The 26,695-nt window shown below is 38.2% G+C and overlaps 1 long non-coding RNA gene across 3 annotated transcripts; it reads left to right on the plus strand.

Annotated features, from left to right (window-relative positions):
* The first annotated feature begins 871 nt into the window (after window positions 1-871).
* On the plus strand, window positions 872-23,886 carry LOC108406411 (uncharacterized). 3 transcript variants are annotated; one of them, XR_012127365.1, is made up of 5 exons: window positions 872-1,125; window positions 2,175-2,347; window positions 17,115-17,342; window positions 22,901-22,968; window positions 23,598-23,886. It is a non-coding gene; the product is annotated as an uncharacterized lncRNA (long non-coding RNA). The 3 variants fall into 3 exon arrangements; XR_012127364.1 differs by lacking the exon at window positions 2,175-2,347 and adding an exon at window positions 22,615-22,793; XR_001855457.3 differs by lacking the exon at window positions 2,175-2,347 and having other exon boundaries at window positions 876-1,125.
* The last annotated feature ends 2,809 nt before the right edge of the window (window positions 23,887-26,695 follow it).

The following is a 26,695-nucleotide window of genomic DNA, read 5'->3' on the forward strand; positions in this document are numbered from 1 at the left end:
CTGTTCCTCCTCTCCTCCAACATGGCCTTGATTTTGAGTTTCCTGGACCTTTTGTATGTATAAAAATCCCAGTACCAGCTGTTGCTAGCTGGGAGCTCCTCAGAGTCACTATCTTGCATGTCAGAATGTTTCCAAACCCTCAGAGCCTCTGGGTGAAGCTAGAGTGGCTTTGCGGTTGGTCTCAGACCTATGGTGGTGTATATGCAACAGGAAGAGCTTTTGCTTTATTTTGGCAGTATCTGTCAAATTTTTCTTTTTAGGTAGCCATGATGGGATTTTTCAGAGCTTCAAAATCAGACAGTAACTGTGCTTAAGGAGAAATTTATAGCCTGGATATAAAATAAAGTGGCTATCAAAGGGGGCCAAGTGTCCTCTAAAAATAACAATATCAGAGGACAGGGAGTAATGGTCTTAGGAGTGACAGCTCTGAGAGATTCATAACAGAATCCAGCTCATAGTTAAATTAGCAGTTTGCGGAGTAAAAGATCCTGTTCTAGCTATATGTACTTTCAGCATTTTACAAATTAATGTGGACCAGCATCCAGGTCAAAAGAAAACACTGACATTATGAAGGAGAATTTCTGCCACTTTCACCACTTTGGAAAAGAGTTGTTTCAAATATGTCCCCTCAAAAAATGTCAACTCACCCACTACATTTTTGCTGGGTCTTCACATCTTGTATTTCTCCCCACCTCTTCCCCTTCTTTTGGTTTGGTGATTTCTACCCGGCTCTCCTGCTCAACAAGGTAGGGAGTGAGGGGAGCCATGTGAGTGAATGCCGTGTAGCTTGCCTGCCGATTTTTCTCAGTCCCAAACTTTTCTTGCTCATTTTAAGAAACAAAAAACCAGAAGCATTTCTTCCACAGTCTCCCCACCCCACAACTTTCGATTCTGCTTTGAAATAGCAGCTGATGTTACTAGGAGATCATTAGTCTTTTTTAACCTCAAGGGCAGGCAATTGAGTTTATCGCTCTTCCCAGTTCCGGGCATCTGTCCTGGTTATTCCTCATTTGCTACCCTGAACTCTTTCCCCATCCCGCCACCGCATTCCTCCTTCTCTGTCTGCCTTGGGAAGTCAACTGCTGCAGACACCATTACCCAGGCTCCTTTGCTGCTTGGTTTCTGGTAAGCTTTGCCGAAGGAGAGGCACTGGCGGGAGAATGGGGGTGAGGTGGGAGGGGTTGGGGTGTTTTCCTCTATGTGCTTGCTGCTTTGAGCAGTGTCTGGCAATGGTTGTCTCTCTTCTCAATGCAGCACCTTTCTGACAGCGCCTGCATTCCAGCTCCCCTGGAGTTCCCTTGATACCATTTCCTTCCCCTGCTCCTTCAGCCATATGGATGCTAATGGCTTCCTGATATTGCTTTCTGGGGTCAACAGAATAATGGTCCTCCAAATATGTCCACGTCCTAACCCCTGGAACCTGTGCGTATGTTACCTTACGTGGTAAACAGAACTTTACAAAAGTGATTACGGTTATGAACCTTGAGATGGGGAGACTACCCTAGGTGATCTGGGTGGATCCAATCTAATAACATGGGTCCTTAAAAGATTCTGTGGTCAGAGAGAGATGTGACAATGCAAGCATGGTCAGAAAGATATTAGATGTTGCTGGCTTTAAAGGCAGAGAAAGGGGACGATGAGCCAGAGAATGTGGACAGCCTCTAGAAGCTGGAAAAGGCAAGGAAACAAGCTCTCCCCTGATTCTTCCAGAAGGAATGTTGCGCTGCTGACATTTTGATGTTAGCTGTTGAGATCTATGCCAGTCTTCTGACCTACAGAACTTTAAGATACGAAGTTTCTTTTGTTATAAGCCTGTACATTTGTGGTTATTTTTTACAGCAGCAATAGAAAACCAATACACCTTCCCATTCTTTGTCTTTTCCTTCCACCTCCTCACACCATTGTCACTGGTCTCTTCATTAATGCCTCTTCATTTAAGCATTTGGAATAACATCTGTTTTCTGCCCTTATAAATGAGTTTTCTCTTCGTTCTTTCCTTCTACCATTTATCCTCTATACCCACACTCACTATTCTCTCCCATTAGGCAGCATCTTAAATGTTTAATACATGCCCTTATATATGTAACTAGCCTAAAAGACACATGTGAATGGGTACATTTTAAACTTATAGTAACTATTTTCTATAATACATTGATTTTTTTCTTCATTTTTAGATTTTATCCAATGCTATCCTTTGAAGAATGATCCATATGGTTGGTTTTAATCTAGTTCCTTGCTTTTCATTGTTGCATCCTTGAACCATGAGATCCAGTCATCAAAGGGACCAAGTGAAGCCAGGAGGGGCCTAAAGGATCCTGAGAAGAGAGCAAGGACCTTAGAGGACGGGGTGAGGACAGACAGCAGGGAAATTGGAGGTGGAAGGAGAGGGAAGGTGAGGAGATGTGGCTAGAGAGATGCCCTTAGAAATCTTTTAGTAAAAATTTGTAAAATGAGTGTGAAGGAGATAATTTGTCAATAACCAGTAGCTTCCTAACATGTCCCTTTGACCCAATCTCCCTAAATTCCTGTGTTTTTTTATTGGCTTACCTCAGACATTTCTCTCTGATCCCAGAAAGTAAAGCAAAACACAGTGTGTCTCAGCCAGGTCTTAAATCTTGGAGCTAACCAAGACCTTATTTATTGTCCTGACACCTTTGTGTGAATTTACAACCTCCTGAATTCAGAGCTATATGTAAATTTAACTCATGCAAATGACTTCTTGTTTGACCCAGGGTAGTATTTCTTTCCAAATAATTATATATTTTCTGCTTAGTGGGAGTAGTTTTTTATAAAATTTTATTCCTGATTGTAAAGGCAATTCATGATTATTATACAAAAACATTATTATAATACACAAAAGTCTTATTATAATACAGAAAAAAATGAAGATATAAACATTACTTATTATCATCTGATTTTTAACATTTTTGGTGTCTCTTATTTCAGCCTTTCTCATTAATAGCATTCATTCAATAAATACTTATTATGCAATCTACTGTGCTGGAATTCAATGGAGAACAAAAATAGACACAGTTGCTACCCTCTGGACCTCGTAATCTAGCGTGGGAGAATTATATTTAATTATATGATTATTTAATGTCTGCTATAGTTAGGATGCTTTTGCTGATGTGTCAGCCAGCAATCGCCATAATAATGCTCCATAACAGATTACCCCAAAACTCAATGGCATCTAACAGTAAACACTTCTTAAGATCTCAGTTCTGCAGGTCAGCTGGGGCAGCTGTACTTTAGACTGTGGGTCCATGAACTGGCAGAGGCAGCTCTGCTTTAAGGTGTGGATTAAGCTTAGGCCTACTTTATACATATGGATTCCGGAACCAAGCTGAAAGGGAAAGCAGCTTCTCATGGTGGATCACTGGGGAGAACAAGAAAGCTGACCAAACCATGCGAATACATATTGTGCCTTTGCTTTCTTCATATCTGCTAAAATCCCATTGGTCAAAACAAGTCACATGAACAAGTCCAAAATCAAGGGGCAGGAAAGACCTCTCTTCCCACCATGAGGACATGGCAAGGGTGTGGCTATCTATTACAGAGGAATGAAGAATTGGAATCCGTAATTCAATTTACCACATAACCACACAACCAGAAGTATTATTTATATTCTCTTCTCATGGTCATAAAAAGCTAAAAGATTCGTAGGCATCATATCTTCTTATGATTGCATCCAAAGACAGGAAGACACGAGTCCTATCTTGTTCTTTCCCAGAAGGCCCACTCCCCATCTCTACATCCTTTTACTTCTCATTAGCAAGGGTTGCTTCACCTGCCCATTTCTGATTCAATGGCTGGTAGGGAGAATAGAATTGACATGATTGACCTATACTAGAAAAGCCACACCTTTGGGTTGGGGAATGGCTCCTGAAACACAGGTGCCCAGCATCTGAACAAAACAGGGTTTGTGTCAACATGAATGATGAGGTGAAATGGCAGTTAGGAATATACCAATGTCTGCTTCAGTGTCTTACTACCTAAGGGTTCTGAATTATGAGAAGTTATACAGGAGAGCTTTGGTTTGGAGAAGGAAGTCAGGGCAATGGGTATTAAGCTGAAATTTGAAGGATGAATAAGAGTTATATGTGCAAAGAGGACAGATAAGAGCATTTTAGGTGGAAGGGCATGCATTAAAGTTCTGTAGCAGAGTGAGCTTGGAGGGTGGGTATGAGTCTTGAGAAATGTAGTGACGAGAATGATGAGAAACAGGCTATAGGGTATGAGAGCCACACCATTCAGGATCTTGCAGATCAAGTTGAAGTTTTATCCTTTATCCTAAGAGCAATGGAAAGCCACTAAAGGGTCTTAAGCACATCAGTAATTTAATGAAAATTGAGTTTAAGGAAGGCCATACTAAGTACAGTTTGGAGACAAACTGAGGAGATGCAAGAATGTATGTAGGGAGACTGGTTAGGAATTTATTGCATTAAGTTGCATAGTTCAGCTGAGAGCAGTAGAATGTATGTAGGGAGACTGGTTAGGAATTTATTGCATTAAGTTGCATAGTTCAGCTGAGAGCAGTAGTGGTAAAGATAAAAAGATGTGACTAAATTTGAGAAATATTTAGGAGGTAAAGTTAATGGAACTTAATGATGTATTAGATCTGGGGGTGGTGACAAATGAAGGGATCAAGGACTATTTTTAGATTTCAGGATTATATAGTTTGATCAATGTTGGTACCATTCACTGGGACAAGAAATACAGAAAGAGGTCCAGATTTGAGCAGGAAGACCACAAGTAAAGATGTTGAGCTTGAGATGGCTTTGAGATATTTAAAAGGATGGTTTGGATTTCTGGGTCTGAGATATTATGAGTAATCTGCACATAAATAGTAACTGATGCCAAGACATGAATCAGAGAGAATCTAAAGTAGAAGGAGTAAAAGGTCTAGGAATGTCTTGAGGAATACTGATTGTAATGATTCCTTCCCCTGGATGAAGCTGTGCTTCACAGCCACGCAGACACAAGGGTCCCAGAATACCATACTCTGTAGGCAGGAAGTGCGGTGTGGAGGTTAGAGCAGGGCTCCAGACTGCCTGGGTTTGCATTCCAGTTGTTCTGCTCAGTAGCTCTGTGGCCTTAGGCAAGTTACCTAACCTTTCTATACCTTGGTTTCTTGGTCTGTACAATCAGGATAAGGGTAGTGCCCATCCGCATAAGGGTATGGTGAAGATTTGGTGACTTAATAGGTTTAAAGCACTTAGAACAGTAACTGATATAGTAAGCAGTCAACAAATGTTATTATTATTATGATCCTGTCTTCTTCTATACAACTTCCCTCTGGCCTTGTGACATTTAGACTATAGTGTTGAATACAGCTATAAAAATGTCTGGAATTTGTCAATTGTCATTATAGAGAGGAAGCCCCAGGATCTCTTAAGGTTTCTTGCTCCAAACTAAATAGAGAAGCAGGATGGAGATGGAAGGTAAAGGAAGTGGAAAGCTTTTAACAGTGCATCAAGGTATCAGTGCCAAAATCTCTATCTCTCTCTACTGAAGAAAGACACTTTTTGATATAGTACACTAGATCTATTCCAGGCATTTGTAAGATAGCATTAAAACCTATTCATGATAACCACTGGATAGTGTGTTATTCAGGTATCTGTTGGCATATTGCTTTGTATAAGTGAATAATATAGCATTCATTCAATTTGAATAGTGAAGCATTCATCCAATTCAATTTGTACCTGCAGAGCGGTGTATTTAGGGATTAGCTTAATGTTTCATCAAGTGTTTCTTATGAAAAGGACAGATAATGGAAAGATTGTCCTGCTGTCTTATAGCAGAAACCTCTCAAGTGATAGCTTAGTGAGATACTAGCTGATCTGGGAATCCAGGTAATCTTCCTCTCCTTCCTTACCTTTCCTTTCTATGAGAATTTCTTCCATTTTCTTTGTGCTAGCTGTGAAAGACAGGTGCAGAAAATTATCATTCAGTGTGCAGTTATGATTTCTGGCCTGAATTACAGTCTCTCAGAATTAAACACCAGCCTTTGAGTAGAGAAGCAGCCCCCAGAACATCAAGCACTGACATTGTTCCTGTATCGAAGATGCTTTTTGGTAACACAGTGAGGCTGAAATCTAAAATATAATACAAAATGTTTTCTAATAACCTCAGTACTGAACTGAGAGGGGGAAATTCAAGAGCTGTCTTTTTTTCTTAAGGAAAATGCCAATTTCTTGGTGAATTGAAAAACAATCCTTAGAATTAATTAAGTACATTTTTTCAACTCATTGTACCTCAGATAAAATTTCTTTTGAAGACTCTACTTAGTGAGCATTTAGAACCAGATTTAAAATAGTAATGTCCTAGGATTGTATAGGTTAACCTGGTGTCTATTAGCTTATACCACTTAAGGGAATGTAACCTTATTGGCAAAGGCAGCACCAAATGTCTGAGACATGTAATTACAGGCTGAGTGGTACTCAAGTTCACCTTAATTCAAAGTCATTGCCTAACCTGGCCTTTTTAACTCAGATGTGAAGAGAAAGATGTGGGCTTCTCTTTATGTTTTGGCTATTCCTTCAAGGGGCCCCTAGAGCATGTGGCCTCTTCCTTAATGGAGAATGAATCTCTTCCTCAAATGGTTGTGAGGATAAAATGGACCAATTCATGTGTGAGCCTATTGTTTACTGCTACACATATGTTAACTTCTCTATTCACATTCTTCTTTTATTGTGGTAAAATGTACGTAACATAAAATTTAGCGTTTTAACCATTTTCGTGTGTATAATTGAGTGATATTGACTATATTCATATTGTTGTGCAACCATCACCACCACCCATCTCAACAACTTTTTCATCATCCAAACAGAAACTCTGTACCCACGGAGCAATCACTCCACATACTCCCCTCTCCTCAGCCCCTGCCAAGCACAATTCTACTTTCTGTCTCTATGAATTTGCCTATTCAAGAAACTCCTGTAAATAGAATTATATAATATCTGTCCTTTTGTGTCTGGCTTCTTTCACTTAAAAATGTTTTCAAGATTTATCCATGTTGTAAACTGTGTCAGGATTTCCTTCCTGTTTGAGGCTATATAATATTCCACTGTCTGTGTATACTGTATTTTGTTTAGCCATTCATCTGTCAATGGGTATTTAGTTTATATTCTTAAAAGATTGCATACAAGTGACTGGGAAGCTTACATCGAGCCCCCAGGAGTAGAGCTCTCAATCTTGGTAGATTGTATTTGCTTACAATTCTTCCTTCCCTTCCTATGTTTATCATGGTCCACTGTGAATGGAGTATATTTCACCACCACATTGATGTTGTGCTAAGCCATGTCACTTGCTTTGGCCAAGGAAATGTGGGCAGATGTTTTTAGTATGCCAGTTCTGAGTCAAGGCCTTACAGTTCTGAATTGCATGTTCCTGTTGAACCCTCTTGGGTTTCTGCCATCACCATGAGAAAAACGTGATCTGTGTAACCACTGATACCATATGTAGGAAACATGTGGAACAGACCTGAACCAACTCACAACCTGGAGCCAAGGTTAGTCAATCCCAGCAAAGTTCAACACATCCACAGATAATCCACAGACCTGTAAGTCAGAAATATATGAGTATTGTTTTAAACCACTGAGTCTGGGGTTACTTCTTACATAGCTTTATTTCAGCAGTAGGTGACTAAAACAGGCCTTCATGAGAGGAAGGGAATCTTATCTCCGATGTTCCAGGGCTTAATATAGGTTGTGGATAGGTAGAATTCTCACCAGGAAAATTTCTTACCTGATCTTGACACAGCTCAGGACATCCCTGGTTCTTCTCTGCCCTCAGAGGCAAATGGGACAGTTCAAGCTGAGATGGTACTAGAATCCTAGGTTATTTTCTTGCTGTTTTAATAAATAGAGCCCTAACTGGGGTGCTGTCAATTACTAAGGCTCTGGTGAAGGTGATAATTGGTCTATTCAAGATGAGTAAATTTCAGGGAAGACCTTTTCATTTGCTTCCCCTCCTCTAAGCGCTTTACTTCTCCACTTACCCTACACTTCAATACCTTCCTGAAACTGAGTATTCATACCCAAGGCTCCTTCTAGCTTTCTTCTGCATCCTCCACCCTTCAGGTCATGGTCTTCAAGCTTGTCTTTTCTTTAAGGTGACATTGGTGGTGCATTGTTATGAGGCCTTCGCAGATAGGTGTTGGTAGTCCTATGCCATCCAAAGTCTCAACCAGGCCTGTTAAGGTGACCTGGCAGAGGCTGGGGTTGTCTTCTTTAACCATATGCTTTATGACCGCTGCTTACATGGGGCTTTGTCATGATTCCCAGTTACGGACTGAACATGGGTGGGCCAAACTCATTGCTTGGAAAATGTTTCAGATAAACTAAACATAGGTAATTCAGAATATGAACTTTTTAGGCTATAGCTTATTTGTTATTACTCTTTTGGAGAAAATGAATTGCTAATACTATTTTTTAAATTGTCAAACGTTTTCCTCATTCTTTTCCTAAGGCCTTTTCCTTCCTGTCCTTGCCACTTCTGACTACTTTTCTAGCCACACTGACATACAGATGTATTGTTCCTGAGATATGGGCCACCGGAGACATGCATTATGATTGATTTGAGCAGTTGACAGTATCATATTGAAATACACAGTCATATGTGTTAGCAAAAAGAGACACTGCTTATAACTAAAGAGTTTAAGAGTAAGGGTTGAGTTTTATCATAAATACAATTTCCTTCGGATTTTTACATGAGATTTCAGTTGATCCCTTTTTAACTAAAGTAAAAAGCTATATTTTAACATTGATGTTAGAAATAATCACTATAGTATTGTTTAAAAAAGAATTGAAAATATGGATTATTTCTCATGGGAGAAAGGAAGCCTATCCTTGAAGGTTTTATTTTATCCAGGGGTCTAATGACTTTATCTGGCAACTTCAGGTTGGCTAACATTGTATGTATAGATATTGCCTGTCTGTGTGTTAAGGGTGAATTAAGTCCAATATTAGTATCCATTTTTCTTGACACAAGGGAGAGAAAAGAAAATGACATCACCTTTTGGTGACATCATGCAGAAACCAATGTTCATTTTGAATTGGTTCTTGAAAAAAATCTGCCAAAACTAAGAAGAATCTTTGGAAAAACTATGAGTAACATATATAAAGCAGACTGAGAAATTCAGAATCAGAATCCCATGTTGCTCAATGTGCAAATGTAGTTTGTTTAGAGGACTTTGCTATTCAGGAAACACACACGCGCGCACACACACACACACACACACACACACATACACAGCACTGAGCTGCAATGTGTATGCTGCCTTCAGTATTTTGCAGCTTCTGACGGTTGATGCCTCAATTTTGCTGGAACTTCCAAGGGCTTAGTTTGGGGTAAATAATAATCATTTAGTACATTAATCTTATAATTTCAAAAATGCCATTTTGTTTCCTTAGGACCAGGATGTCAAATCAAATTTACTCATGGATCAATTTTCCCTTGTGAAAATCCTGGTGAGCTGAACTAATATCTCTCACACACACACACAAAATATGCCAACTGAAATAAAGCTGTTTACAATGAAGTTGTGTCATTGAATGATGACCTTCTGTAGGCTGGAGCTGGCCCACAGGCTCAGTGTTTGACATTTATACTCCAGGATATTTCAGGTTTACTTCTCCTAATAATCAAGGTAACACTGTTTCAGAGGCTTTTAGGTATGGAAGGGATTTTGAGAGTTCATTTGTTGATGTAGGACTGAATCCCTTTCTCTTCAGTAGGACTTTTTGTGCATATGTGATGCAGATGACAATACGTATCCTGTTTGGCAACACTTTTGGAGAAATAGCAAGAGGAAATAAGTTTAAAGTGGAGAATAAGAAATTTAAGTTGGATACAAAGAGAGTTCCTGATAGAATAAGCAAAACACGTAAGAAAAAGCTGGCAATGCTGGCTCATGAATCTCTCATTTTGTGGTTGAATACATGTAGATAGTATGTTAATGCATATTACACAATCATTTTTTTCTTATTCAGATTAAGTCAATTCATGGTGCCCTAGACTGAGGAGGCCTTAATGTTGATTAGAAACCTAACTTGGGGGAATGTAACTTGTTCCAGTGACTGGGTTTATCCCTTAGACTTCTCAGCCAAGGTTTTAATACAAAAGAGTTGATTAAAAGTAAAGAAATGACAAGAGACAGTTGTATAATTGGATTTCCAGTGTATTACATTACAGTGGGAAATATTCCTCTGTGGTGAGCAGAATAATCCTATTCTCTACCCAAGGGGCCCACCTCCCAAAATCTGAACCAAATGTAGTAGGAAATGTTGGTCATCATCTTGGCATCCACCCTCTCCTTCTCCATTTATCCAGGTGTCATTCACTCCCACACAAACCCATATGCTTCAGAAGAATCTGGTTGACACCAAACTTTGGGGTTCTGATTAGTCTAATCTAGTCATTTCTGCCCTAGTTTGTAGATAATCTGGCCTGAATTAATTTGGTCCAATGAGAAACAAAAAGAACTTTTCTGACAGTCTTTGGAAATGCAATTTTCTTGTTATAAAGCATAGCTACAGGAAGTTGGCCTCTCAGTGGATATGAATGTGCAGCCATTAGCGCCACCCAATGATGGCCCATCATCTTCAACACATGTAAATAATCCAGACATGAACTATAAAATAAGACATAGTTGTATAAAATATTTGAAGCATATTTATTAATATTATGATAACTCTGGTGGGTTGGATTATTGTTTCCAACTTTTTGTTCCTACTCTATAATCAAATGATACATTCATTTGCTTTGCCATATGATTTGTGGTACTCTCCATTTTAATATGCGGAGTGTACTTTTCCCCACACTGTTGATTTTTGGACTTCACTGTGTGATTTGCTTTGACCAGTAGAAAGTTAGTAGATGTGGCATTATAGTGGGCTAACTAGTGTTTCCCCCAAATTCATGTCTACTTGGAACCTGCAAATATGACCTTATTGGAAGTAGGATCTTTGCAGTAATGAAGTTAAGATGAGGTAAAAAAAATTAGGGTGGGCCCTAAATACAATGACTTACGTCTTTACAAGAGAAAGGAGAAGGAGATTTGGCTATAGAAACACACACAAGGAAGAGGGCCATGTGATGATGGAGGCAGAGATTGGAGTGGTGCAGCTACCAGGCAAAGAACACCAAGCACTGCTGGGAGCCACCAGAAACTGGAAGAAGCACGCAAGGATTCTTTCCTAGAGCCTTCAGAGGAAACTTGCCCTGCCAGCACCTTGTTTTGGACTTCTAGCCTCAAGAACTAAAAGAGAATACATTTCTGTTGTTTTAAGTCACTTAGTTTGTGGTATTTTATTATGGCAGCCCAAACAAGCTAATATATACATGCAGAGAAGCTTGAAATGTGCTTGTGTGTTTGGCTTGGTCTCTTACATTTCTGCCATCTGCCATAAGAAGAACAATGCTTTGAGTAGGCACTGCTCCTAGAATGAGGAGACTAGAAGAGTGTACCCAAACCCAACTCACAGTTTGGAGAAAAGCCCAGAAAATCCCATCTTATCCCAGCAGAGCCATAGCCCACCCACAGATGGTGAGCAAGATATAAATGTGTGTGGATTTATTGCATTTGGGGCTTGTTTGTTACACAGAATTATTGTAGCCTTAACTGACTCATATAGTGCTGGATTGGCAATGAGAGCTGAAGGACAGGAAGCAGTTTGTTAGAACCTTAAAAAGTTACAGATTACCCCCATCTGATTCATTATCTCTAGGAATGCATGCAGTCCCAGTACATTGGGGCAGTCGGGGGAGAAAGCAAATTTCAATTTCAGAGTGTTTTCCCTTTTGAGGAGAAGGAGAAAATATGACTATTTTGGAGTCACCTATCAAGTTTTCTAGATATCCATTTGGATGAACAAGCAATGATATAGATAGAGTGGAAGGAAGAGAAGGAAAAACTGGGGAGGCCCCTGAGCTCTTTCTGTCTTTGCTAAAGGAGCTAACAACCCAAACAGGAAGGAGTCATCTTTAGAAATGACATATGGTTAGGTAAGTTTTGAAAAATTAAAAATGTAAAAGAGTTTCCAGTGTTTTTAGCTTATTAAGGCATAAAAATGAGAACCAGTTTGCAAAGATGTAGGCAGCAGCAGAATGAATAGTGGAGGTTGATTAGGTATGTTTGCCTGGGGCAACTCATTAAAAAAGCACCCTCCTATAGTGCTGAACCCCTATCATTTCCACTGCCTCCTTCCATTACCACTTTATAAGCTTCAGAAGGAAAGTCAGTTTATTCTTCAAAAAGTCCCACTCCTGAAATGTGTTTGCTCCTAAAGGCCTTCTCTTTCTTATAGAAACACACTGGAATCATTCAATTGTCCTTGGATGGAGGGAGGTGCACGGCAATACCTCTCCTTATCATTGAGGCAAGAGATTAAAGATTGACATTGTGCTTCTGTTTCTGATATTTTGCCTTGTCTCTCTTCTAGTCAACATCCTACCATTGCAAACGAAGTAAGATACCATGTGCTAATTCTCTGTGTGCATTTAAAATGTGGATTCAGCAAGTTCATCTCTTCTCTTTGTTTGACAGTGCAGAAGGGAAGGCTGCTTTGATCTTCGAAAATGATGACTATAAATAATGCCTATCCCAATATTGGCTCAGGATTAAAAACGATTGCTTTTGAGTTGATTTTAGAATCTTTCACTTCTAAAGCTCCCTTTCCTCCTTTGGTGTGCTAGACGCTGATCAAATTCAGATTTCTACATTATATCTATGTATTTGAAGTGTATTTAACACACAACTGCTGTACAGCATTTCACATAAATATTTTATGTCTTAGGCTTTTTCCTTATCAGGAAAGGAATGCATGCTCATTATAAAGGCGTGCTGTATACAGCAAAAGTAAATAAGGAAAAAATTAAAAAACTGTAAACACACCACTTAGAAATACTGCTAACATCCATATTTTCATAAGCATGTGTATATGTAAATCTTATGTATGTATATGTTTTCCTTATAAGTTATTCATAATATTGGTTATATAGTTTTGAATTTTCCTCTTTTTAATAAGCTGTCATCCTGTGAACTAGATAGTTCTCAACTCAGTGTATCTGTAGTATTTGTGGTGAGATTTATTATTTTTCCTATTGGTACTTTGTTTAGGTAACTTTTTACAGTCCGGTATTTTCATCCTGGTTTCACAGTGTGTGGAGACAGACTGTCCCAGGTGCATGAGCAAAGATCTTTCATTTGCTACTCTTCCCAGAGGGAATGGTGAATCTCTTTTGTGGTTTTAGATTTAACTCCAAGATTGCTATGTATTGGCCATAAACTTAAACGCTAAGTAGTCAGGCTTCCAACATATATTAATCCCATGCCACACGCAGAATATAACGTTAATTGTTAATTGTTTTAGAGCTTCTTGTGGATGTAGGGAGACATCAGTCCTCAAGTGACCAACAGTTCATGAGATAATTGCTGAAGAGAGAATGGGTTCTGGTGGAGTTTGGCACTGACTGCTTTTGTGAGGAGGTGAATGGAGTGGATTGGCCAAACCCTAGGGTTCATCCCTAAAACCAGAAATGCTATACCCATACACCAGAGGAAGAAAAAGTCTTTACAAATATAAAGAATGGCAAACAGCTTAGCTTGGCAACAGCTAAGCTAACAGAGGAACCATGCAGGGGAGAACAGACTGAAGGATGATTTGTTTGGGGGGGCCTGGATACAGGGTAGACAAGCCTGAATTTGACAACAAAGACGGGAAGGATCCCAAGTAGGTGTCTCAGCAGGCTGTGACATAAAGACAAGAACATTCAAAGCAGATTATTTTATTGCCTGTGTAGCTGCAGCTCCCATTATGTAGTGTGATAATTCTAAGTGCATGCCTGCTAGGCTTCTGCCCCATGGGACTCTGGCCACTGCAGTTGTATGCAGCTTGTTCAGCTAGTATCACTTCCTGTCCCACTGGGAAGGTGTGAGGTGGGCCAATTCCGGCCCCTTGAAATAATTAGTTCCCACTGCTCTCTGTGTACAGGAGCAATTTATTGGCATTGTGGGTAATTCCCAGAGACTGCCAACAGGAAGTATTAAGCTAACTGGATTGTAGGAGAGGACAAGGAAGATTACTTTCTGACTATAAACCCAATTTGAGAGGGAGATCTTGTTTTCCTTTGATCTCTGAAATTAGCACAGATTTTACCACACAAAACACATGCTCTTGCTCTCATACATTGCTGGTGGAGATGCAAAATGTACCTGTGAAGGCGAATTTGGTCATTTCTAACAAAATGACATGTGCATTTACCCTTTGAATCACTAATCCCACTTCTACAAATCCATCCCAAAAATATAATGGTAAAAGCTATAGGAAGACATATATGTAAGGTTATTTATTGTAATACATTACAGCAGAAGATTGGAAGCAACCCAAGTTCCATCAGTGGGAGACTGAAAAATTGTGATATGCTTACACCACAGAGTGCTATGTAGCTATAGAAAGGAAAGAGTTCCATCTCTATATACTATTAGGAGTGGTTTCCAGCACATATTTTCATGTGGAAAAAGCAAGGTGTACAGAAGTGTATATGTTATCATTTATTTAAGAAAGGGGGTTATGAATATACATATTCATGTATGTATATTTACTTCCATTAAAAAGGAAGGATAAGCCTAAAGCTAAAAATTCTAAGATTATCAATGGGAAAGGGGAGCAGGAAACACAACAAGATGACAGGGGAGGGGTAGTAGAAGTGAGGCTTCTATGAATATACCTTGTTTTATAGATACAAATCTGGAAGCATGTAATTGTTTCACATAATTATAATGCAAAATTAAATTTAAAAAGCAATCCCTAAAAATAAAAAGGCAACGTGAAACAGCTGAACCAAACTATGTAACAAATTTTTGGCATAACTGTACAGAGAGGAACTGTTCCATATGATTGCAATTAAACATGATAATTTGACTTTCCATTCCTAGAGGGATAGATGCTAAGGACAGAAAGAACTGTAAAAATATCTTGGTCGTGTTGGGTTGTAATTTTGGTGATGTTGTGTGTGAGTGTAGGATAAAGCAAATGAGTATTTATGTTGATGGTGTTTGAAATCAGGATTTTTGGCATGAAAAAAGAAGATATAATACAGATGAGCCTAAGTAAAAACCTTGTATTCTTGAATTTGAAATGGAAATATCAGCATAAACTCTTGCTGTTTTTCATTTTGAAAAAAACACACAACTATTTTCTAGCTTTGAAGGCTGAAAAGATCTAAAAAGCATTGATCAACCCAGTAATGTTGAACATCCCTGATGTTCAGGTTGTGGTCTTCAAGCACCATTTTCCATTAAAAGGAACCTGAGCTTCTTAGGAAAATAGCCCATATCAGAGCTCGGGCAGCATATGTACAAAATAAGCCTGCAATATCCTGTTATACTAGGAATCAAGGAAGCTTTCAGACTATTATGAGCTTCTCTAAAGGAAACAAATGTCTCTTGAGGAGGGACAATTTGATCATGAATAAGAACAATTGCCATGGATCAAACATTTTTATATATTTAATCCATATGATCATTCTGACTTAAAAAATAAAGCTGATTGGTCACCCTCAGATCTCTTTTGGATGTATTAGAGAAACAACAGAAGTTCTGAAAACTAGAATATAATGGGGAAAAATACTGTTTTTGTCTTGTCTTTTCTACATGAAAGGCACATCATGTTAATCAAATAATTGATAAGGGGAAGCTCCTCCTTGTATTAGGTAGTAACTGAAAAAGGGATGATAGAATTATAACACTACTATTTTGCAACCTCTAATGAAATACTGGGTCCTGACAATGACCATCAGTGACTACTTACAACACAAAAAGAGAGAGCACCAGCCCTTTTTTTCTTCTAATGGATGCTCACCACCACCTATCAGGAATTTTTGCGCAAATTTTCAAACTGAGTATGATCAAAACTTTAGCTTTAATTATCAATTTACAGGAAACACAGGGGACAGTTAAATAGCATCATGAGATACAATTAGCAAAATCTCAACTGTGGACAATATTGTGGAACATACAGTCTAGGTTGCTCAACAAAAAATTGCAAAATAAAAAGAGACAGGGGATCTCAAAGATTTAAAATAAGTAAATCAATTGCTGCATATTAATCTTAATTGGATTCTGATTCAATAAACACACTGCAAAAATACAAATAGGAGACAATCAGGGAAGTTTGAATGTATTTGATGATGCTAAGAAATTATTGTGTCTTCTTATACATAATATTGGTATTGTCATTAATTTTTGAGGTGAACATTTAGATATTTGCAGTTGGCATGATAAAAAATCTTGGATTTTCTTCTAAATCAAAGAGTAGCATGGGATGGGGGAGCACAGTAAATGGGGCAGTGCATGAAACAAGAGTGGCCATGAATTATTAGTTGAAGCTGGGTGCTGTGATGACTACAGGCATCACCAAATTGTTATAAGAAGGCTTAATTCTTCAAACAAACATGAGGAATAGAACACAGAGGAGAAACACAATGTCTTCATTTCTTCAAAGTTTACCAACTTGCTTCCAAGTTCATGAGTAATATTTAAGGATTCTAAGACTGTATTAATGTTTTTTTAAAATACAGTTTATTTCATTTCTTAACTCTCAAAATCATCAATTAGGATTGGGGACATCCATACAAATTCAAATTTTAACTCAGTATTTAGTGATGAATTATGCAATCCTAAATGTATAGGTTTGTTAGAAAAGGTGACATTTCCAATTGTAATATTTATGCATGAGTCATATCTCATATTAGAGTTCACTGTGGATAGTAGCCTAGGCTTTAGATCAGTTGTACATGTTGCAGACTGTATGCTTTATTTCTTGGTAAGTCTGGATGGCAGCACAAACATCACTCATTTGTTTTTTACTAAGCAAAATTTTGCTGTGCAGATGGCACACAAGGCTACTGTTTTACCCCTGACCTTCCTGGGATCTCTGTCCCCACCAGCAATCTCTTCCTTGATTGTCTCACTGTCATCTCAAACAGAATCTACCAGTCCCCTTATTTCTGAAGTGCCTCTCTCTTGACAAAGCCTAGCTTGACAAAGGACTAGATGACTCCAGTCCCAGGAAATGCTTTTTGTGTTTGTCTTTCTTTGCCCACGACTGCAGGTCATCTGGGGGACATTTACAGTTTCAAATATCACCAGCTACTACTGAAAAGGAAGAAAAGGAAGACTCTCTTGCGTTTGAACTCTGTGGAGAGGCTGATATTTTAAACTCTGGAAGGGAGGGCCTCATGGAAACCTTTACCTTCACTGTCACAAGGATTTCTACTTCTTGTTTCTGGGTGGCCACTGAGTTGATTTCAGTGGTGTCCAATTAGGAATATATTTTTTGGTAAGTAATAAGTGTATGACTTCTTTTTAGATTTTATTAAAAGGATGACTAAAAATCACCAAAGCATATTGAGGGGTTAGATAGTTTTGAATTAAATGTGATAATTTATGCAATCAATAGATAAATCTGTGCCACCCTCCCAACAGTGATTAACTGAATTAATTTAGGTAACCTTATTGCTCAGACTTCTCTTCATTATGTGCAGGCATATTAATAATATTAATAATGCCTTGGATTTGTAAAGCATTACTGTATTCAAACAATTTACAATGATGTTATCTCATCTTCTAAGGTAGGCAAAGAATCTATTTGAGAAATTAAGAAATTTTGATCCAAGGATGTCAGAAGATTTACCAAAGTCTTGACAGAACCCAGAGTCAAGGAATACTCTTTTTACATCTCCCTCCCCATTTCTACCTCCGCCCCCTCCCCTGGCCACCCCCCTCCCCACAAAACAGTGTGTAGGGCTTGGTCCCCACCTCACTTTTTAAAGAATCAGCTCTTGGTTTCATTGATTGTTTTGGCTTAGGAAAACACCTGTTTATTTAATCTCAGTATATTCAGAGTCTGGGCAAACTTGACTGAACACTCTGCTTCACAAGGCTGCAATCAAGGAGTCAGCGGGCGCTGTGGTCTCATCTGGTGCTTGGGAATCTGTTACAAGCTCACTCAAGCTTACAGACAGAATTTAGTTCCTTGCAGCTGCAGAACTCATGGAAGCTTTCATCTTCTTGGAGGCCAGTAGGAGTCTTTCTCTCTGGCACATCATCCTCTTTTACTATCTCCCCTAATGTAGCCAGGCCCACACAAAATCATCTCCCTGTTTATTAATTCTAAATCAGCTGATTAGTAATCTACTTCAGGAGTGAAATCCCACATTCAAAGGGAAGGCATGTATACCAGGAAGTGCTTTTTCTGGGGCCATCTCAGAACTCTGCTGAGTACAGCCTTTACACTGAAAACATCAAAACATTGCTACGCGAAACTAAATAACTAAATAAATGGAGAAACATACCGTGTTCTTTGGTTGGAAGGCTCGATACTGGTTAGATATCAGTTTCCAAGTTGATTTATAGATTTAATGCAATCCAAATTAAATTTTAGGCTTTTTGTATAAGATGATTCTCAAATTCAAACAGAAAAGGAAAGGACCTAGAATAACCAAAAGAGTTTTGCAAAAGATCAAAGTTGGAGCACTAACACTACCTAATAATTTCAAGGCTTATCATAATGCTACAGTCATCAAGTCAGTGTGATGCTGACATTAAGATAGACAAACAGATCAATGTAACAGAAGAGAGATTCAAGAAATGGACCCACATATGTATGGACAACTGCTTTTCATCTTCATTTATTCCTTTTCTAATGTTCTTCCTTTCTCTATGTAGATAGCTGCTTTCTGAAGAATTTCTTTTATATTTTTTTGTAAGGGTTTCATTGATTTTTCTCTGTTCTTCTGTTTCAATTTCATTGATTTCTGACCTCAGGTTTATTGTTTTCTTCCTTCTGTTTGCTTTGGACTTAATTCTTCCTTTTGTTTCTTAAACTTGAAGCTTGGATCATGATTTGAGACTTATCTTTTTTTCTATATAAACATTTCATGGTATGCATTTCCTTCCTAAACACTGCTTCAACTGCATGCCACACATTTTGATTTTTCACATTTTTATTTTCTTTCAATTCAAAATGTTTTCAGTCCATGGGTTACTTGGAAGTATGTCATATTTACTCTACCATCTCCTGCCAGATTCTAGGCAAAACACAAGCCTCTTAAACAAATCGTAGCAGCCCTGTATCTATTAGGAGGTAGGATTAACAGACCCTTCATTGCCTCAGCCCTTTGCAGCCTCAAGGACAAGGAGGTAATTTTGCCAACCTGCGGCTTTAAATTCCCACAAAGAGAAACACTGGGACTTCAAGTTCCCCTTCTACACGCCACCCTATTCCTACTTTCTCCTTGTGGGTTCTGGGTGGCTGGCTGTTACCTAACTGTAAGTTAGCTATTCTAGGTCTGTTGCCAGTGCTGTTGCCATGCCCATGTGTGGTGACATCCATAGCAGTTATAACTTTCAGAGTTTACTCAACTTGCCATGGCTTTGGAGGAAGAGGGCTTCTCTTCCTGGTAGTGTTTACAATTCATTCTGGAGACTCCCAAGGCTGACTTTTTGAATATTTTCCAAGTATATTCTCTGAAGAAAGCTGGGATAAATACTCTCCGTTTTAGATTGAAAACTGTGGAAGTCATTAGTTGCTTGCTGCTTACCAAATACTTCTAGCTCTCCAGTGTGTCAGCACTTAATAGGGTTGTCCTCTTGTGCTTGGGTCAAGCTACATGATTAACTCTGGCTTATAAACTGAGTATCACTTTCAAGCTGAAACATTAAGTTGCCAATGCAAGACCTTCTGGAGTCCCTTTCTCTCTGTCAAAATGATAAGTAATGTTCCACCATATCTCCTGTATCAGTCTAGGTCTCAAGAGGGAGAGCCACATGGAATAGACCCACCTAAAAACCTACAGTGGCCATGTACCATGAGTAAGCATGAGTGAAAAATAAACTTTTGTCATTTTAAGCTGATGTGATTTGGGGGTTATTTGTTAATGAAACATTACCCAACTCAGCCTAACTGATACAGAAAGCATATAGGAGGCATTACCTAGCATCATACTAAAAAGCATTCTTTCTTACCCATGTCACATAAGGGTCTCAGGGCAGAGGCTAGTCAGCCTGACTTGGTCCTAGCTAATTATGAATTCTCTTGTCCATCCAGGCACTCTTCTGAGAACCTGAAGCAATCTCTGTCTTGTCTTGTCTCTATCTTGCAGGAGTTTAAATCTTGGTTTCCAGGACCTGACGGTCAGTCTTGACATTTATACCCAACATTAATTCCATGAGACCAAGTAGAACCTTTGTGCAACCAGAACAACAGGGAGCCTGCCATTGGCACCCAGGAGTCAAGAGCTGGGCTATAACTTAGACACCCCTCCATTGTACACTATAGTTGTTTACCTCTTTTTCCTTCCTTTACTCTGGTCATTTCCTATATTCTTTCTCCCTTTTACAATTTTCTCCTTTATCCCCTTTTTATAATATCCCACAGTGAAAACATCTGGTTACTTATTGTTATACTCCTGTACCCTTCTTTCTCATAGTGAACTACCCTTTTCCTTACTTAGATTAAACTTGGTGTTCTCAGTTTCAAGCCCTTTAACACTTTTATTGAAGTTAATTCTGTCTGTGGCCCTTGTTTAATTCCTGCATCCTTGGCCTAAAGAAACAATATAATAAGTCTCCTGGAATAAGAAATATATAGAGTGCTACATAGTGATATTAGCTAACCCTTATATAGCACTTACGTACCAGGCACTTTTCTAAACTCATTAAAATCTGTTAACTCATTTACAGCTCACAAAAGCTCCATACACATACATGTATATTATAATCTCTATTTCACAGATGAATAATGGTAACAGACACAGAGTGTTATATGACTTGTTCAAGGTCCACAGCTTTTAAGTGGCACAGACAAAATTAGAAAACATGCTATCTGGCTCCAGAGCCCATGGTTTAGCCATTAAATTCTATTACTTCTCCATATACATAGAGGGTTTTAAGCCACGGGCCCCAAAACTCTGGTCCTCAGGCCACATATGTCTTGCTACATGTTTGTGTAAATAAAGTTTTACTGGAACACAGCCACATTCCTTTCTTTAATTTTGTGTAAGATAGTTTTCAGGCTACAAGGGCAAAGTTGAGTAGTTGTAACACAGATTGCATGGCCCACAAAGCCTAAAATATTTACTACTTGACCTCAGTGTCAATGCTTACTCATGCTGCATGGCCACTGTAGGTTTTTAGGTGGGTCTATTCTATGTGGCTCTCCGTCTTGAGTAAGGGCTAAATAGGGATGCTTCAGACAAAGTGTCCATGGCAAAGGAGGGAATGACATGAAATGCAAAAAAGCACAGGAATTTTTCTTCACCTGCACCATCAATTTTTTAAGGGAAGAGTCTTCATCTTCTTACCATGGTGAGAACAGTACAAGTGCTCAGTAAATGCTTGTTGAAAATATTTATCCAGTTGACTCACACTGTTACACAATTCATAAATGTATTAATGACTGTTGCACTTATTTTTTATGTTTCCTGACATTATTGACTCTGATCCTATGGGGCAGGAATAAGGAGGCTGAATGAGTAGCCCAGTGAACTGAGTAATTATGGATTCACATTATGGTAATTTAAATTACATTACATTTATGCATCAAAGTACTTGTTGAAGTCATGCTCAAATGTGGTTTATAATAGAAAATAATTCTAGAGAATCTGATGAAATGCTAAAATGAAATATTTGTCCATGAATTTCTGGTGATAGTGGTAAGGGAGTTAGAAAACACACACATACACTCACACCTACAAAACTTCATCCTCTCTAACAAACACACCCACAAACACATTTTAATAATTAGTATTTTATTTAAGCCCATTTCAAGGATGAAGATTTTACTGAAAATAATTTAAAATAGAAACAGGATCAAATGGCTCTGCCATAATATCTTTCTTGCCTTAGAACTGGAGGACGGGGGAACCCTTAGAAGGAGGCACAAAGCTTATTCAGTTCTTATGGTTGTTTAGTGTTTGCAGCAGTAGAAAGGAATAGTTTTGTGTCATAATAACTTTAGAAGGTGTCAACACTTAGTAAAAGAAGAAACTGTTGCCTGGAAGAATTTTTTAATACAGGGGAAATGATTGCATGTAGTAAAACTTTTTGAAATGTGTATGTTAGATTGAAGATTACTGGTGGAGAAGTGTTTGATCTCTCCGATAGGTCATGCTTGTCTTCTTTATCTACCGAATAAAATAATGCTTTCCTTTGTATTTATTTCTGCTGATTACCTAAGATAGGTGATTCTTTATATAAAATTTTATGGTAATGAAAATTAGATAGATAATTCCATAATTCTTTAATTGCTATCTACTTACAACACTCTTATTTAGACACAAGGATATCCTTTTGTTTATGTAATATGCAAAATATATTATAAAATATGTATGAAAATATGAAAAATGAATGAAAATATATGAATAGGAAAACAACCTACTGATTGAAAAAAATTAGTTTTAATATCCTAAGATCTGATAACTTCTTTTTGTGTTTAACACTATTGGATTTTTCTCAACATTATCATCTAATAATCTGGGGCTTCCTGCACAAGCAGCTTCATCATTTTCAGAAGCATGTGATACTTCAAACTATATTTTGTATATTTCCAGTTCAAGTGGGCCACAAGGGAGATTCTGGAGAGATTTAGAAGACTAAAAAGGAGGAAGCCACCATTTTGTAGCAGACGCATGTTGTTGCTGATCTGCTTATTCACTTCATTGATGTGAAACATCAGCTGGGCTAGGTGTGTGTTTTGGCTCTTTGATGAAGGGCCCCGCTTTCTCCAGAGGTAACAGGAATAGATATGAATTTAGACGATCCTTATCAGTTTTCAGCTTGTGTTCATGGCATTCCAGCCTGCTTATGTTCTATCTTTCCTAACTGCTTGCCCTGCAGACTTCAAGATCCAGCGTCAGACATGGAGACTGCCTTACAGAGACTGCTTAATCAGTTCCCACAATTGTGTAAGCAAATCCTCTGTAATAAAATCGTATCCCTATCTATCCATCTGTCATCTCCTACTGGTTTTGCTTTTATGGTGAAATCCTGGCTAATAGAATTAGAGAAGCACTGGCCCCTCCCCTGGTAAGATAAGGACGCTGGGGTCCAACATTTATAGTTATAGGTGTATGACATGGCAAAGTAGTGCTGAGATTCGCCACTTCACTGTTCATGGTTAGGAAAGAAGTTGTCCTTTCCCTGGCATAATTGTGAAGCTGGAGTCCGGGCCTACAATTGAGCAGGGTTAATTGTGCTTATTACTGGAACATGGCTGGTTTTCATGGAGATTTGCTAGAGGCTAACTTCTTTTCTGAGAGGCCAATTTGCAGGGAATTAGTCTTTGACAAGTGTGGCAGATTGTATTTTCCAAAGATGGCTATGTTAATATATACCACATCCCACATACTCTTACCAATGCAATGCTACTACTCCTCCATTGAGAGATGGGGATCTATGTTCTCTCCCTTTGAACTTGGGAAAACTTTTGTAATTTCCTTCACTAACAGAATGCAGCAGAAGTGATACTGTGTGACCTCCAAGGTTAGATTATAAAAGACAATATGGTGTCTATCTTATTCTTTCTCATTCTCAGGACTCCAGCTCATAGTACCCAGCCACCATTCGTAAAGAAGGCTCAACAAGCCCATGCAGGGAGATCATGTGGAGCAGCCCATTTGGAGAGGAGCTTGAATCCTCAACTGATACCTGGCATTAACCACCAGACATGGGACTGAGTGAGGCCTTGGAAGTTTCCAGCCCCCAGCTTTTGAGTCTTCCAGCTGAAGCCTTGGACATTATGGAGAAGAGTGGAACAGAGATAAAATGTCCCCATAAAACCTTCCCCAAATTGAATATTTGTGAACAGAATAAATATTGTTGTTTTTCACCACAAATTTTGGAGTAACTTGTTATTTGGCATTGATTATTGGAAAAGACAAGTTAGCCTTTTACAATAGTTATTTGATGCTGTCTAACAAATTACTCTAAAACTTAATGATTTGAAAGTATAATATTTATTATTTCTTGCAGATTCTAAGGGTCAAGAATTCAGGAGCTGCTTAGCTTGGTAGCTTTGGCTGTCAGACTTTCCCTGAGTTTGAAGTCAGGATGTTGGTCAGGGCTGTAGTCATTTGAAGGTTTGACTAGGCTAGAGGATCATCTTCCAAGATGGCTTCCTCACATGGTTATTGGCAGGAAGCCTTAGTTCCTTGTTTGATGTTGGCAACAGGCTGCAGTTCCTTGCCATGTGGACCTCCGGCAAGTAATTTAGAAGGGCTATGTGACTGTCCAAAGGTGCAGATCCTGTTCGCCTGATGCACTTAGGGGAATGAAATTTGTAAGAAGGATCTGGGAGACATGCGTTATCTAATCTGGAAAGTGTAATAAGACTGGCACCTGATGCAGTATGGAGGTTGAGAAAATATTAACCAGAATTTGCAGAATTGCTCTTGAGTCTATGCCAATGACTTGGGAAGCTGTGTCATTCTGGGGGAAGAAACAGCTCTTCTGAATTCTGAATCTGCATTGGATTCTAGGAGCCATTGTTGATCAATTCATTGATAGGGAATGGGTGTTTTAACTTACTGGAGTTTGCAAGAGGCTGGGAGATATACCAGTAGCAAGGTAGTGTTGTTAGGAGAAACTAGAATGGCCTCCATTCTCAACTTCCCAATGTCCCCACTACATCTGGTATGAATGGAAGAACCATTAGCAGATTAGATTAAAAGAATTATTTGAGAATAGGATCACATAGACTGCAGTTCTTCTGGAGTCTAGGATGGCTAATGTACACTGCCCTGTGAGTCTTACAATTTCTGGTGATCCATTACAACTGGTTAAGGCACTTTTTCTTCTGGAAGTATCTATTCCACCTGGCTCATAACCAGGGTGATAATCTCAGTGGAAACCCTAAAGTTGCCCAGTCACTGCTACATTAAAAAAAATTTACTATTAATAGTCACATCTTGCTTTTTCTTATTCACATAATATAAACTTAACCATTTTCAAGTATACAATTACACTTGGTATTTAGTGCATTCACAATATTGTGCAAACAGCACCTCTATCAAATTACAAAACATTTACATCATTCTAAAATAAAACCCTTATCCATTAAGCAGTCACTTCCCATTCTCCCTCCCCATAGACTCTGGCAACCCATTCTGCTTTCTGTCTCTGAATTTACCTATTCTAGATTTTTCAAACAAATGAAGTCATATAATATAAGACCTTTTTGGTCTTGCTTTTTTCACTTAGCATAATGTTTTCAAAGTCCATTCATGTTGTAGCATGTATTGGTACTTCATTCCTTTTCGTGGCTGAATCATATTCTATTGTATATATACACCACATCTGTTGATGGACATTTAGTCTGTTTTCACCTTTTGGCTACAGTGAATAGTGTTACTATGAATATTGGTGATGTATTTGTTTGAGTACCTGTTTTCAACTTTTTTGGGTGTTTATGTAGGAGAGGAATTGCTAGGTCATTTGGTAATTCTATGTTTGACATTCTGAGGGACGACCAGAAGCTTTTCCAGTGAAACCACAATTTTACATTCTCACCAGCCACATAGAAGGGTTCCAATTTCTCGACATCATCTCTAATAGTTTCATTTTTTTAATAACAGCTTAATGGGTGTAAAGTGATAGCTCATATTAGAATTTCATTAGGGATAGCATTGATTGTGTAGATGGTTTTGGGAAATATTGCCATCTTAACAATATTAAATCTTCTAACCCATGAATACAGTTTATCATTCCGTGTATTTACATGTTTCTTTGTTTTGTTCAGTTATTTTTTTATAGTTTTCAGTGTATATAAATCTTTTACAGACTTGGTTAAATTAATTCTAAGTATTTTATTCTTTAGGATGCTATCATAAATGGGATTGCTTTCAGATTGTTCATTGCTGTGTATAGCAACACAATGATTTTTATATGTTGAACTTATAGCCTACAGTTTTGATAAATTTATTTATTAGCTCTAATATTTTGTGTTTTTAGATACTTCAGGATTTTCCATATATAGTCACATTATCTTACAAAAGAGATAATTTTGCTTCTTTCCTTGTAATATAAATACATTTTTTTCTTTCCTAATTGCTCTGGCTAGAACTTCTAGTACCATATTGAATAGAAATGGCAAAAGTCAGTATCCTTGATCTATTCCAGATCTTATAGGGTAAGACTTTAAGTCTTTCATGATTAATTATGATGTTAGTTCTGGGTTTTCCATGAATTCCCTTGATCAGGTTGAGGAATTTCCCTTAAGTTCCTAGTTTAAGTGTTTCTATCATGAAAGAGTGTTGGATTTTGTCAAGTGCTTTTTCTACAACAATTGAAATGATTGTGTGTGTGTGTTTTCCCCCTTCATTCTATTGATGTGGTGTATTATACTGGTTTTCATATGTTGGACCACCCTTATACTCCTGGGATAAATCCCATTTGGTCATGGTATATAATTATTTTAATATGCTGCTGGATTTGGTTTGCTGATATTTTGTTGAGCTTTTGGCATCTATATTCATAAAGAATACTGGCTTGTAGTTTTACTGTCTGTGGTATCAGAAATTGAGTTGTAAAGTACTCTCTCCTCTTTTATTTTTTTTGAAGAATTTGAGAATTGCTGGGAATTCTTCTCTAAACGATTGGTAGAATTTATCAGTGAAGTCCTGAGTATTTCTTTGT

This window comes from Manis javanica, chromosome X (genome assembly GCF_040802235.1).
Source record: "Manis javanica isolate MJ-LG chromosome X, MJ_LKY, whole genome shotgun sequence".
NCBI classification, from domain to species: Eukaryota; Metazoa; Chordata; class Mammalia; order Pholidota; family Manidae; genus Manis; species Manis javanica.